The 15,178-nt window shown below is 48.2% G+C and overlaps 1 protein-coding gene across 1 annotated transcript in view; it reads left to right on the top strand.

The window, feature by feature from the left end:
* Window positions 1–6,235: 6,235 nt before the first annotated feature.
* Window positions 6,236–15,178, top strand: part of TRPC5 (transient receptor potential cation channel subfamily C member 5) — a 94,591-nt gene continuing 85,648 nt past the window's right edge. Inside the window, exon 1 of the mRNA XM_057399443.1 lies at window positions 6,236–6,466. The gene's annotated coding sequence lies outside the window, so the exon portion shown is untranslated. The remainder of the gene's footprint in view (window positions 6,467–15,178) is intronic.

The following is a 15,178-nucleotide window of genomic DNA, read 5'->3' on the forward strand; positions in this document are numbered from 1 at the left end:
TGGATAAATAGCACCAAAAATGGCACATAGTGAGATTTATCTGTAAAGTGAGAGTTTCCTCCACTGTATCAGACAGAGGAAGTTAATATTTTTTGAAGGGATATAATCCCTCCTGCTTCAGCACAGGAGCCTATTGCCAGCAGAAATTGGAAGATGCTTTTTCTCCAGGCTGTTTATTCCACTCGCATCCACAATGTGATTTCCTGCCTTTTTTCTCTCACTCAGCTAGAGCACAGCCCTGACAAGGATAGGGCACTGGATTTGATGTCCCCAGTATGTAAATCCTAATTAAACACAAACACACAGACAAGGATATGCTGCATCAGTTTGCTGGTAAGCTCCCCAGAGACCAATTTATATAGGGACAGGTACAGTATATAGCTAAGTGGTTCAATGGCATTTTGAGAGATTGTCTGAGGAGGAGAGAGCTGGCTGAACTCTCAAATCTGCACCAGCTGGCAGCCACCCCCGGTAGCTGACCCACTTCAAAGTATCTTTGCTTTGGGAGTGCTGAGGCACTGAACTGGAGCCAGCTGTGGGTTTTACAAACAGCCCCTAAAGCACTGGGCACCAACCATCCAGTACAGAATTGACCACAGCAAGCAGTCTGCATCCCAAATCCTCATACTCCTTTCTTGCCTCTAGGGTCCCACCCTGAGGCTGTGGATGGGGAATATGATGCCAGGAGAAACACACTGCAGCTGATGCAGGTGTCACTGACAGCAAGCCTTTCCCACTGCCCTCTCAAGCAAGCATTTGACAGCACTTGCTTTTGCCCAGCTGGAAAATGACTTTGGCAGGAAGTTTCCAGTTTTATCTAGAGACTCAGTGGTTTTCTTGAAATGCAGGGTGGCTCAGCGTGCTGGGGAAAGGAAGCTTACGAACTAAGGACAAGACGTTGTGATAATACTAATGTGAGGCAGTGATGGCATGTAAAATAGTTACTTCAGTCACTTAATACAACATAAACCATGAGCTAACTTAGGAGTAAGTCTTTAGTTTCAAAACTCTCCTTTTTAAAGAATAAAGAATTGCATACTAAGGAAAAGATGAGGTTTGAAGACAGATATCCAAACCAGAGCAAAGGAGCGTAAAGGCAGTTTCAGAGGTATTCATCCTAAAGGCTAAAATTAGAGGTGAATTGTGGGCAGATAGAAATTAAACTGCTTTGGTCTCATACAAATGCCTGCAAATAGCAGAACACGCTTGAGTGCCCCTGGCTGCCGAGCCCTGTGCAGTTCCCCCATCACTCTTCCCATGATATTTATTGCCAGGTCAAGACCTTTGCTTCCTTTCTGGCAGATCCAGTATGCACTAAACCCCACACCCGTGTCTGCAGGGAGAACTGCCAGGGCATTTCTGAGAACAGACTATCAGGTGCATGAGCTCTGCTAGTGGGTGCAGGGAAGCCGTGCTGGGGCCAGCATGCCCTGCAGAGCTGCACGCACAAGCCACATGTACGGGGAGCATGAGGAGGGCTCAGGAAATGCATTAAAGCTGTGTTTGCAGGGAGCAGAAGGAGCAAATGGCATTAAGTTAATGAGCATCAATCTATTAAACAGCACTGTGGCTGCTGCTCGTGGTCATCTATCTCCTGCTGGCTCCTGCAGGTAGCAGCAGTCATGAAACAATGCACTCATGTAACAGACTCAGAGCTGGCTTGCTTTGTGCTGAAGGACTGGAGTAAAATTGAGGAAGGGAATAACTTGTTTAAAGGCTGTCTTTCTGAAGGATAATTTTGGTCTTTTCACCTGTCCTACAGCTCAGCGTCAACCTTGCCAGAAAATACCCATCCTGACGTGAGCAGCCGAACAGACCGGCGGTGTGTCTGTCTGCAAGCAGGAAACAACAACCTAAATTATGTATTACAAAAGGGAAAAAAAGGACTGTTAGCTTAACAAGTAAATGGATTCAAACTGCCCTTGGGCTAACACATCCATTGCAGGATGGAAGGGATACGGTGACAACAGAAATTAAAGTCATTTTTCCACGCAGCTTAGTGGAAGCAGCAGGTTCTGGGGCCTGATCATAGACTCCTACAATCATTTGGGTTGGAAGGAACCCTAAAGCTCATCCAGTTCCAACCCACTGCCACAGGCAGGGACACCTTCCACTAGAGCAGGTTTCTCCAAGCCCTGTCCAACCTGGCCTCAAACAGTTGATGTTCCCTGATGTAAATCAGTGCTCTGCCACTAACACAAACCAAACTGTGATGACCATGCACCAGTGAAGCAGCTGACCTGGAGCGCTTGTTCAGTGGGCGTTCACTGGAGTAAAAAAGATGGTATCTGAAATAATGATAATAAAGGTAATCCAGGGAAAAATGAAAACCACCAAAGAGGAGGCATGGAAATCTCCCGCCCATGTCTGCATCACCAGCTGTAGCCCCGAACCTCTTGTCAAGCTGTATTTCATCAAGCTGCACTACTTCTTGCAAATACAAGTAAAATGGCAGCCCCGCAGGGACTACCCACTGCCCTGTTCGCAGCGAGAAGGTTTTGAAGTGTAGAAAGTTAAAATGAAAAAGATTTCCAGTTTCCCAGTTTAATTTCCATGTTCTGATGACCTGAAGTCAACTAAGGCAGCCATAAAAAAAATAAAAGAGAAAAAGAAATCTGTGGCATTTTCTTAGAGGATGAATTATTTTTAGCCGTGGAGATTTAAAGCTCTCTCCAAGTTCCTGAACTTCCAGAACTTTTCTTCACTAAGCAGCTTGACAGCAAAGCAGGTTCCCTTTTCCCCAACTTTTCAACTGATCTAATTAAAATATGCAAAATCTCCCTTTCTGCACCAAGAAGGAATAGACATTTTTCCAGCGAGATAAAAGGCATTTTCCAGAGGCTTTGTTTCTAAGAATAATTGCTCCCCTCTCTGTTTTTAGGGCTTAGATGCTTCACTTTATGATGGAGAAATGGGAACTAAACAATCTTGCACATTTTACTTGGTTTTGTTCTGAAGATGACTAGCACCACATCACAGCTTTTGTGAGACAAAATCGGTTGTTCACACACAATGGCCCGATTCTGATTGACAGCAGTACCACCACGCACTGCTGGAGCTTGGTGTAGTTAGGAACCTGGACCTTTACTCTTCAATTTAGTTTAGGTGGCTCCAGAGGAATGGCTTCCCAAGTGAGATGGATATACACACATACACTTGTTAAAAGGAATTTGGGTTAGTATTGCTCTTCAGAAATAACACCACCTGCATGTATGGGATTTTTGGGGGTGTTTTGCATTGCTTTCTGTGTGAAGCTCGCCTCTGCCAGAACCCTGCACAGCCTCGCTGCAGCCTTGCCCTCCTTCCCTGCTCACAGGGCTGCCCTGCCACCAGCTTTTCCTGTTGTCCCTTGGGTGGCATTGCACCCTTCCATATGCACAAAAATCAACCCTTTGCTCTTCCAGACTGTGGTCAAGCACCCTGGCTGGGCAGAACCAAGGACCAGGGTCTGCAGTAAAACACAGAAAAATCCTAAAGAGAGTATACAAAAGGAAATTAATCAAGCCAACCAGAAGAGGTAGCTCGAAAAGCCCTTACCTATGTTGTTGCTTTACAATGACCTGAGTCTTTTGCTTCATGGTTGCAAATTATTTGTTTCTTTCTCTCTTAAACTATTTTCTGTCACTAATCTGAACCTAATCTTGGCCGCTAAAGGGCTCTCCTTGGGCTCAAGGCTGTTTCTTGGCAGTAAATTCAGTTCGTCCCAGTGGAACAGGGACAAATTGATGTCATTTACAAAACCAACTGCACCCACTCAGCACATACACGTATATACGGTACAGCAAAACCCCTGCAGCAACGTGTCACGTATGCCAGCCCTTGGATTTAAAGCCCAGGCAAACTCTAAAGCATGGGTTGACTGAATGTGAGCAGGAAGAAAACAATTTTGTGTTCTTGGACTGACACAAAATGTGGGCAGAAGTTCTGAATAAATGATTTGCTCTGAATCATTTACCCGGCTCTACTCAGTACCTCAGAGGCCAAGGAGGGCTGCTAAACACTTGCAGTGATAAAATATTGAGTCGACTCAAGTACTGTTTTGCTGGGGAAGAAGTGCTTGTCCTGATGCTCTGACCAATTTAGCTTGTGCATTCCTAGTGTGGCTGCTGGCAGGATATGGCACTTGGAGCTGCAGAGCCTGTTACTGTTTGCGTAATGGTTTTGTACCCCATTAAAGCCACTGTTGCATTTCACCTTATAGGTGGGTGCATCTCTGTGACAGATAAAGTGGTCCCTGTACACAGGCTGTAGCTGGTAAAGTGCTTTCTTCTGAAAAGTGCCAGAAGAGTGCAGCAAGTTCAGAGTGTTAGTATGCATTATTCATCTTTTAACAATATCCCAGCAAAATTTAGGGGAGAATGGGGACAACTTTGATGATTAAAGAGGGCAGGACACAGGTTTGACGTGTCTATAAAGCCAATTACAAACTCCTATTGAGCGTCAAGTCTCAGTTTCAAACATAAAGCAGTAAGAAAAGCTCATTGTAACAATTAGAGTGCTTACAAAGGAAAAACACTTTAATGCTGGGATTTTGTGCCCATGACAGAACTACAGGGGATTAGCATGGGGGAGCAGAGTAAGAAAACGAACCTGCTCCCACATGGGTGCTGTCAGGAGGGTGCAATCCTCCCCATAACAGGTCTGGCCATAGGCATTGTGGCAGCATGATGGAGAAGGCAGGAATGGCACAAATGCATCTATTGGAGCTTCACTCTTCTGGCATAAATAAAATGCTATGCTTGGCTTGAGAGTGTGGGAAGAGGGGGAGAGAACCGCAGTGTGACCAGTCACTGGCCGGGAAAGGGGAGTCAGTGGGAAAGGGAAGGAGGGAAAGACAGAAAAAGTGCCTCCAGCTGACCAGAGGGAAGCTTTCCTGGTGAGAGAAAAGGTAAAAACTGGATTTCCCTGGATTTAGTCTGTCAGTAAATGAGTTAAGAGATTTTCTCAGTTGTCTAAAGGATTTAGACACCCATGCGTCATAGGGTCTGGGAAATGAGGAGGACATACAAACTCAGAGCCCTCAGGTGGCTGGAACGAGCTGATCACTGAACCTGGTATCACTCAGTGGTGGGCTGACAGGTATTAACGGCCCGGCAGGGAGTTTGGCTGGATGCAGCTGAGGCAGGCAGTTAGGATTGTCCGGTGTCAGGGGCTCAGGCTGGGGTGCAGGGCTCCAATGGCTCTCACCAGCCCAGGAGCGGCTGGAATGGAGGGGTACCCCTCAGCCTCCACCTTCAGCCTCTCCACCACCGGCCCAGGAAGCCATAGAACAATCACTCACCACGACCAACAATTGGCTGTCCCCAGGCAGCGATTGGACCCTCCCGGCCAACTGCCCCCAGTCTCTACACAGAGCCTGATGTCCTATGGTGTGGAATATCCCTTTGGATAGCTCAGGTCAGGTGTCCCTCCCTGCTTCTTGTGCCCATCCTCAGTGGCAGAGCGTGCAAAGCTGAAAAGTCCTTGTCTTGGAGTAGCAACAACTAAAACATTGCTGTGTTATCAACATCATTCTCATACGAAATCCGGGCACAGCACTGGACCAGAAACAAAATTAACTCTATCCCAGCCAAAACCAGGACAGTGAGTGTGGAGACGGTGTGTGTGAAGGGGTGTGTGGGGTGAGGAGTGTGACTGGGGAGATGGGTGTGATCTCTCCTTCTCCCCTTAGTGCTGCTTCAACTTGGAGGGTGGGTGTGTGTGTGTGTTAAGGGAGCCTGTATCGCTGGGTGTTTGTGAACGCGGGTGTGTTTGTGTGTGAGCGGATGGTGTATGGGTGTGCGAGTGCGGGAGAGGAGGAGGTACCCGTGTGTGTGCGTGTGTGTGTGTGAGAGGCGGGTGTACCCGTGTGAGTGTGTGCGTGTGTGTGTGAGGGGCGGGTGTACCCGTGTGTGTGTGTGTGTGTGTGTGTGAGGGGCGGGTGTACCCGTGTGTGTGTGTGTGTGCGAGGGGCGGGTGTACCCGTGTGTGTGTGTGTGTGTGTGTGTGTGTGTGTGTGTGTGTGTGTGTGTGTGTGTGAGGGGCGGGTGTACCCGTGTGTGTGTGTGTGAGGGGCGGCGTGCGCCGGTGAGGGAGTGCGAGGGGCGCTGCGCGTCCCTGCCCGCGACGCTCCTCTCCTTCCCTCTCTTCTCCTCTCTGCTCCGGCTCGGCCCCGGCTCCCGCCGAGGGGCGGTCGGAGGCGGCTGCTGCCGGGAGCACCGCCGGGACCCGGCGCCCGCCCGCTGCCGGGGCGAGGAGCGCGATGCCGCTCCCGCCTTGCCCTGCTTGTCACCGGCCCCGCGGCTCCGCGCCGCCGGCGTAGCGCGCCCGCCTCGGGCGATCGGGCTGGGCAGCGCGGGCGGGGCGGCATGGGGGCTCCCGCCCCCCGCGGCGCTCGGCAAGGAGCGGATTACAAATGAGCGGCACGGCCCCGCGGCCCGGGCCCGCGGGCACCCCGGCATGTAGACCCTGACGGAGCGGCGCGGAGGTGAGCGGGGCCGCGGCGGGCGCGCACCTTGCGCGGAGAGCGGGGCCGCGGCGGCGGGGCCGGGCGGGGACCGCCGCGAACCCCAGGGCAGTGACCGAACTTGGCGCCGCGGGCCCTTCGTCCCCTCTGCAGCCGCGTGTGGCGGGGCCGGTGCTTGACTTGGGCCGGGGCACCGGCTCCCGCTTGCCCCGGGCCGGGGGGGGGGGGGTGGGTGTTCTCCTGCTGAAGTTGTGGGTGCCGCGGGGCTGGGGAGCGCGGTGAGGAGGAGTTGCCGGCCCCAGCGGGACTCGCACCCCAAGGGACGGAGCTGAATTTTCCCTGTCCTTGCGCTAAATGACAGCGCGCCCCGTGTCAGCCACCTGCGTCCTCCCGCTCACGGATTAGATCCGAATGTAAATTGTTGTTAATTACGGCATCCTTTGACCTGGTTGTGAGTTCTCCACTGACCCAGGAGCCCTCAGGGTGGGAAAGGTAACAGTGATGTCGCAGAGGGTGTTCTCTGCTGTGATGCTCGCAGAAGAAATGCCTCATTCATCGTCCCTTCAGTCCACAGACGCGAGCATCTGGCAGTTTATAGTTTATCGAATTCTGCAGCCTACAAAGAAAAGTCAGGGCCGATTCTCAAGACTCTCCATAAGTTCATTTGTTTACTATGGAACCGTGACTTCAGTGGTCTCTTTGGCACAGAAACATTCTGCTTTGTGTGATATTTTTGGTGGCACTGACAACAGATTTGTTAGTCACGGTTATGAATATGGTAATGTGCGAGTCTTCCATTAAATCCCACATGCCCTAGGTAACATGGGTGCACTGGCATGTATGAAGTCTCGCTGCTGCTGCACGGGAGCTGTGTTGCTTTGAACTTCCAGCCCGTTTGATCGCTTCCCCTTAACTTTTCCACTGTGTAATGAAATATATTTCATCTTCCTGCTGGTCAGATATAAGTTTTGTACCGGGTGCACCTCCTCGCAAGCAAGCTTATGTAATGCAGCGCCCTGTGCAGAATGCAAGAGGAGATGGAAGGGAAGATTTTTGGGACGAGGATGGTCATGTGGTTGCAGTGTCTGTGTGTGTGTGTGTGCCTGTCCCCATGGGGGAACCACCAAGGAGGGTTATTTTCTTCTGTCGACGTCCTGCCTAATCCTGGGCAAATCTCTCCGTCTTCTTCAGTGTTGCTTGCCTTCTCTGTCAAATATGGCTTATCCTGTGTTGCTGCTTCTCAGGGCTGTGTGCAGCTACTCAGGAGCCCTTGAAAACACTTCTCAGCCAGGGAGGTACTGTGTAAATGCAAATTACTCTATTGCTGTTCTAAAAATGCTTTTCAGACCTTAAAGCAGTGTCTTTAGGCACCTTATTGAAGCTGTAGCCAAATGTCTTTGCAGACAGGTCCAAAGCAGGCTAGAGGAACTATTTCCTTGAGTAAAGAGATCTGGTGTCGTTTCTGAGGAAAAGGAAAAAAAAATGTAACATTTGGGTGTCATCAGATGTGCCATTCGTTGTTCTGTCCTTGAATATTCACCCCCAGTTTCTTCCGCATGTAACTTGGCAGTAATTACCAGCTGAAGAAACGCTTCTGTCCTAGATGGTTTAAGCTGCAAGTGGTGGATAAAGACATGAAAGAGCTTACCCTGACCATGACATCAGCCTTGCCCACTGTGAGTCCACTGGTCTCTGTGGTGTGGCTTTACTGTTCCATCTGGTTGTGTGTATTTAGAGCTATAGCAGTGATCAATGTGCTCTCAGCTAGGAGCAAGTCTTCCTAGGCAAGAGCAATGTCTCAGACACTGACAGGGCACATTTCTAGTGTTAGAAGTAAAGAAAAAGGTCAAGATGCTGGCTTATTTTATTTTATTATTTTTTAAGCTGTGGAAAGAAACTAGATGGAAAAGCACTTGAGCTTCTGACTAACCTCTGATGAGCTTTAATTTATCTCCCAAGTGCATACAGCATGAACAGAATTCCTTGTTTTTATCAGTGGGATTCTGAAGGAATCCATTCTATTTTGATGCGCATTGCTTTCATTCTAGGAGACTGAAATCTCACTGGTTTTGTAATATGTATTTTTTCAAAGCATTGTTATTTTCTTAACCACCTTCTGCTTTGGTAGGATCCCTGAATAGCTTCTGCTCGGAATCGCATCTGAGGTAATGGCAAGATGCAAAATTCTTTGATTAACTCGCTTTTTGCAGAGATCTGCTTTCAGACCACCTTAAAAAATTCTTAGAATGTCAATTCTGAGGTCTTTTCATGGGGTGGATTTAATAGAGAAGGTACTGTCAGCTGCGTTATGAGTCTTGCTGATAATACGATTACGTTGGTTTTTGAGGGATACAGTTCTTGGAAACATACCTCAGAGGAGAAAATTCACAAAAGCTATGTGCAAATAATTTTTTTTTGGTACAACAGATGGGAGAGCTCGATAATCACCGCTCAAGAGGGGCTAAAATTAGTTTGAAACAGAAAAGATTATTCCTACAAGTACGGTAGTATAATTTGTACAAAATGAGCCAAATCTTACTAATTGTTACACTGGTGTAAATAAAGAGTAATTCCTTTGGCTGGAGTTTCTCCTGCTCCAGGAAGTAATGTAGAACACAGGGGACTATGATGCTCTTGAGTTTTGACATGTTCATAGCAAAGGTCAGTTCTGCTGGAAAGCCAGTGGCAGAATATGGCCCAGAATTTAGCCCCACGTTCTCCTGTTCACAGCAGCACAATACTCACTCACCAAGACTCCAGTTCAAACTTTGCTGTGATGTGATTGTGGGTAGAGGGTTGCTGAATGACTCAGATGAATGTAGCTCAGAGTAAACAAACATGTAAATCATTTCTGGCTACAGAGAGAGAAAGGAAAACAGGAGGGAGCAGAGAAAAGCCAGCCTCAAGGATAAGGCATTTATAATGGCATGATCAGCAAGGATCACTAAGTTAGGCAGGATTCAACCATCAAAAAGTCAGGGCTGGATTTGCCACAGTGTTTTAGCTTTGTCATGAGAGGAACCTGGATAAGTGAGTGCCTGAATGCAAGTATTACAAGCAAGCAGGGTTTTCCAGTTGCTTGGGCTGATAGTCTGGCACAGAGGTGAGCAGGCTCATGTCGAAACTGCATTTGGGCACTTTTAAATGTCCCACTTACTGTGAGAGCTGGGAACCAGGTGTACTGCCTGACTCGGAGAGGCAGGGTGCTGCCAGTGTCTTGTTGGTAGTCTTTACAATGTCCAGTTTAGGGGAAAATGCAAGCTAGCAAGTGATTCCTGGAAGTTTCTGAGCCCCAAATCCTGGATAGCAATGTGGTGTTGGTACATGTATCTGCAGAAGGATCCAGACCCAGCTTGTGGTTCAGATCAAGAAGTACCAAAGCAAGTCAGTGGCTTTGAAACAGCTGTTGGTTTCTTTTTAGCTAGGTGAGTCTCTAGGACAAAATCAGAACATGGCAGAGGCTATTCTCATTTGGTTTTCCTGCCAGTAAGCACAAATCACTGCAACAGAGCATCTTGCCAGTCAGGTCCTCCTGATTGCCCAGGCCCTGTGCACTTAAAAGCCATAGGAAGATGGAGCTCTCTCTGTGTGTGGGAGACTGCAGTCACTGGAAGAGCAGGGTTTTTATCCCTTTCAGCTGTCTGAGCCGTTATGCTTCAGTGTGTTTTCAGGGTAAGTTAGGTTAAGTTCCCTCTTGGGGAAGCAAGAAAAGTGGTTGAAATGAGGGTTGAAATCCAGGGTTAAAAGGAGGGGAGCTGGGGTTGATCCCCTTTTCCTGCACAAGGATCAGATCCCCAGAGCAGATCCGGGCAGGTTTATCATCATGGTAAGAAGAAGATGCTGTGTTGTTTTGTGGAGTCAGTCAGTGTAAAACCTGTGCTCTTCCTGGGGTTTCCTGTCTTGGAAAGCAGTCCTTAGAGTGAAGTGTGGCTGTAGGTATGGCATCTTTGCCATGTTTTCCATGAGATGATGGCTGTGAAGGTGAGGAACTGGAGAGGCCAAGTGTGGTTCTCTATGTGTATGAGTGGCAGGTAGACCTCAGTCCTCATTTCTCCATTTTTTATTTTTTTTTAAGAGTACATTAGGGTTTTTATAGTGTTATGGTCACAGTGGCCATGACAGGAGACTTGACTTAAGCATCAGGACAGTTTTTGCTGTTAGAATTATGGGTGTTTGTGTTACATCATTAGACACTTATTTGTTCTCAGCTTCATCTCTGGATTCAAGTCAGGAAGCTACTTCGTCCTTATTCCTTTCTCCCTTCTCTCAGTTTCTCCCTCTTCATGTGCAGTGAACATGTTCCGGTAAGACCTGAAGCAATTTCCTGGCTTCTCTCACGTGTCCTGCATCCCTTTTGCATCCTTGGACGTGCCACTGATTCACTGTTTGGGAAAGACTGGCTTAAGCACCTGAATAGAGTCAGATATGTTTCTTATCATGTCTGCTAATTAAATTGTAATGCTCATTACCACAGGATGCTGTGGAGGGCAAAAGCATAAGCAGGTTGAAAAGGATGAGATGAGTTCACAACAGATTCTGGGTAGGAAGCATGATGGCTCTGGCTGTCTACACTATGAATTGTCAGATGCAGGGAGAGTGCAGTCACTGTAAGTGCAGTGGATGCAAACTGCTGCCCGTCACCAGAGATAACATCCTGGGATAGAAGGACCATGGGTCTAATCTATTCTTGTGTTCTCCCAGCACTGACAGACATAGCTTGCTAAAATAAGCAATTCACTTTCTCCTCAGTAAAATAAAGAGCGAATAACAGAGCTTATGGGATAGTGTTTATTGGGCATTCTGGTTCCAGAATGATAACCAGAGTAGGGATTTCAGCCTGCTCTCACAGGTATTAATGGATTAACATAGGAAGCTGCAAGAATTTCATTGTACGAAGCCTTACTGGCAAAGTAGTGCGAGAGCATGAAGCCATTTGGGGCTCAGGGCCCTGGCTGGGATAAGAGATGAAATAATTCCACTCTCTCATTCAGCCTTTGTGTCCTGTTCATTCTGGTTTGTGCTGCATTATGAAATGGAGGTGCTGATCTCTTATTTACCCTGGAGCTGCGGTTAATGGAAATACCTGTATTTTGTGTATTGGGGTATTTGAAAGGTTCTGGGTGGAAAGACCTCCAGGTTTATAAAATTGCCCTAATGCCCTAAAACTGTTCCTAGTGGGAAGAAGAAGAATAAAGATTCCTAGGGTGTCAGCCCCTCGTCACTGACTCTTCAGCCTTTTCTCTTGGGAGGTCACGTTATGCAGAGAATGGACAAGGGGCTGTGGGATGTACCTCAAGGTACAGCTAGGGAGGCTATTTCAGTGGGAAGCATCTGCTGCAGCAGAGTGATTTTTGTAGCAGTAGAGGAGAGGTTATATTAGCGAAGGAAGTAAAGCCTGATCTAGGGAAGAGGAAGAGGTCAGCAGAGCAGAGACAATGTTCGATCAAAAGGTGTCAAGTCCCTGCAGTATATTTAAGGCTGCAGTGAAAATGCTTTACCCAGGTCTTTTTGCTGTATAACACCAGCAGGGTATCCCCATTTGGGAAGAGAACACTGAGTCTGTGAAGAATCCTAAAAGTCTTCTCCCGCAATCTCCTGTCTCTTCAGCAGGAGAAACAAAGTCTAACCTCCCTCTTGGACAAGTCCATGGGGGCTTCTGGAGCTGACTGTGCCCACTGGTTCCACAGGGGCTGTTGGAGAGGACAGGGCTGCTCAGCCAGCAGCACAGTTCTCCACCAGCCTCCTGGTTCCTCCTCAGGAAGAGCAGCTCCCACGAGGTCCTTTCTGACACCCCGTCATCACCAGCTCCTGCTGACAGGGGGATGCACAACAGGAGATAGATACAACATGGCCACGTCACTGTTCCTGACAGACACCAATTCCCCTCCATGTGGGATAGACATAAAGGGCACAAGCTGAGCCCAGAGCAGGGGTGTGCTCCATAGCTGGGAAGAGGACTTCAGGCTTCTCAGACTCGAAGTCTAAAAGAAGTGTATGCCTTAAAATGCACATCTTTGTTTAAGCCTGGAGCTCTGTGTTTATGGAGTGTTAGGGCAAATGTTCTGACATTTGTCTGTGGGTTTCTATTGATCTTGAAATCACGCCAGGTTTGAAATGATATCTTTACTGCTTCACCCTACCCAGGGGTTGGTGCTGGTGTGCACACATGCACACTGCTAAGGTCATACGAAGAGCTGGCGATGAGGAGGGATGCGTTCTGGTCCTGCAAGTGCACGCCTGCGCGCACGCACAAAATGGCTTCACTTCCACCTCATCTCCTGCAGTTTTCCCTGCACCATGTCTATAACCTAATCAAACAGGCTGAGCAGCTGGTGAGTGGGCGCCTTGCCTGTCAAAGATACGGGTATGAATATCAGCAGTCAACAAGCCATCACATTAGCTATTGGCACAAACTGTAACCAGTGAGGGTAGACACCCCTCCCAAAAATAAACCCATTGCTGTCCACAGAAGACACACGAACCCCTGCTTGACTGAAATAGGTTGGGAAAAGGAAGAAGTTGAAGCTAGGCTGAAAGTAATGTGTGCAGGATGCTGCAATGGGTGAAAGGAAGAGTTGTTTTAGAAAGTCTTCTAGCTGTGAGGGCTTCAGTCAAAACCAGTTCATCTGCACTGGCTCTGCATCTGTGGAGTGATTCAGGTAGCACAAATGGCAGCAGATCTTCCTGGGCTGACTTCTGATTTTGCCAAAGATTTGAATGTAATCGTGAATGGAACAAGACAGAAAATGGGGTTTTTCTTCCCGCACAAATCTTGCAGATTCTCAGAACGTTACTCCAGCCTACGAGCCCCGAACGTTTGTCATTATTTGTGCAAAATGGAGCATCTAGAGAAGCCAGGAGCCTGGTACTTAAATCACTCAGCAGAGGCCTGGGGAAAGAAAAGGAAAGGCTGGGATTTGGGCCACCAATGCATTTTGGGCCCAAAGCCTGTTTGCTCTTCCCTGTATGGAAGAAAGATCAGATTTGCTGGAGCTGTTTGGTCCCTGCTCAGACACATTTCCAGTCAGCTAAGCTCAGTTCTCAGAATTCCCAGTTTTTGCCTGGCTGAAGGGAAATGTGGCTCTCAGTGACCTGTTGTTTTTCACCAGTCCCAGGACTGGCCGTGGGTTGAATCTGAAGGGACTCTCTGGACCTATGAGGTGAGCATAGAAACAGCAGTGGGAAATGGGAAAATTCCCATTGACTTCACTGAGCGTTGAAGAGCAGTGTTTGATGTCAGATGTTCTCGCTGTCCCCTGAAGGGCTTGCTTTCATTCGTTTTTAAGGTCCAGTAGTTGATGGCACCAAAATTCAGGGTGAAGTATTTGGGGTGTAGTGAAGGAGCAGGGTTGCTGCCATGACCTTCCTTCCCATGCATGTTTGGATGAATCTCTCTTACAAAAACCAACTGAAACCGAGCTCCCTCCGCTGTGGTACCGAGCTGTGCGGAGCGGGCCTCTTTGGGCTGCTTTGTGTGCTCACTTTTTTAGGATCAGAGCCTTTCTTTCTCCTGTTTCTGCATGCAGAGCTTCCCCTCGGTGGCCCAAGGTGTGTGTGTGGAGCAGGATGTGCCACTGGGGCGGCAGGAGGCTTGTGAAGGTGAGCTCTCCTGAGGCATCTTTCTGTCCCTCCCAGAACAGGGTTTGACTCAGCCCAGGAGCTGGGGCTCATCTTCAGGCTCAGCCCTTGGTAAGCATGGGGTTACAAATAGCTGGATAAAAGCTGAGTGTGTTTTGCACTGTGACAGGGCTGAGGTGAAGGGAACTAAGGAGTTGCTCCAGAGTCACAGAGATGTGATTCCTGCAGTCCTGCTACGTAGCCCCTTTCATGGCAGTGCTCTTTTAGAGTCCTTTAATCTGGTTATTCTGCTTGGATGGAGTCCTTTAGCTGCCAAACTTGCAGCGCTGAGGCTCTGGTGCCGTGAGAGGATCCTGTGCCTGGCTGGTGCTATATTTGAACCGGGTGAGACCACAGATACTTGTCAAATCTCTGCTGCTGTCAGATTATTCACAGCAACTACATCATAGATGGATTTTGTTGTTGTTTATGGACATTTCAGAACCTGATCCAGGTTCTACAAATGGCTCTGGTGTTCCTGGATGTTTTTGCCAGCAATGGCTTCTAGACTGGTCTTGCTTTCTGTGATGCCTCTAGGAAGATTTGGGCAGCCACAGGATATGTCTCTTCTTGATCCAGACACTGATGCTTGGGCCTGAGAGCCTGCTCTGTTCAGGTGGTCTCTGGTAGTACTGGCAAGCTGAGTGCTGTTGTACACATTACAGCATGGGGCTTGCTCCCTTTTCAAGTGATGACCGTGCATGAGTGGGTACATGCTGGGGCAGACAGCAGCGTGTAGTCACAGGGCAGTGGGGCCTGTGGTCTATAGCGTGTTCCTATGCTTAAATGTTGAAGCATTATGAAGGGAATGCAGAGTTCCAAAGAAACCGAAATAAGCTTTTAGTTCTTGTTCATTTCTGGAAAATCTGATGTTAAATAGTATTAATACTGTGCCCATATTGCAGTTGTTTAAATCAGCTTACGGATTGAGCCTCTTAATGTGGAGTTAGGATAGATTAGCAGCATCGTCACCCATTTTACAGACAAGGAAGGAGAAACGCAGAAGCATTCCCATGATTATGCAAGTTCAAGAAATCAAAAGCCAGGTCTCTTTCTTCCTTGATGCCATACCACAGAAAGCTGTCACTGAATTCAGCTTTGTGAGGCATGTTTTGT

This window comes from Pezoporus wallicus, unplaced genomic scaffold, assembly GCF_028554395.1.
Source record: "Pezoporus wallicus isolate ANWC-B61680 ecotype Strahan unplaced genomic scaffold, APGP_CSIRO_Pwel_v1 contig_13659, whole genome shotgun sequence".
In the NCBI taxonomy this organism is placed as follows: Eukaryota; Metazoa; Chordata; class Aves; order Psittaciformes; family Psittacidae; genus Pezoporus; species Pezoporus wallicus.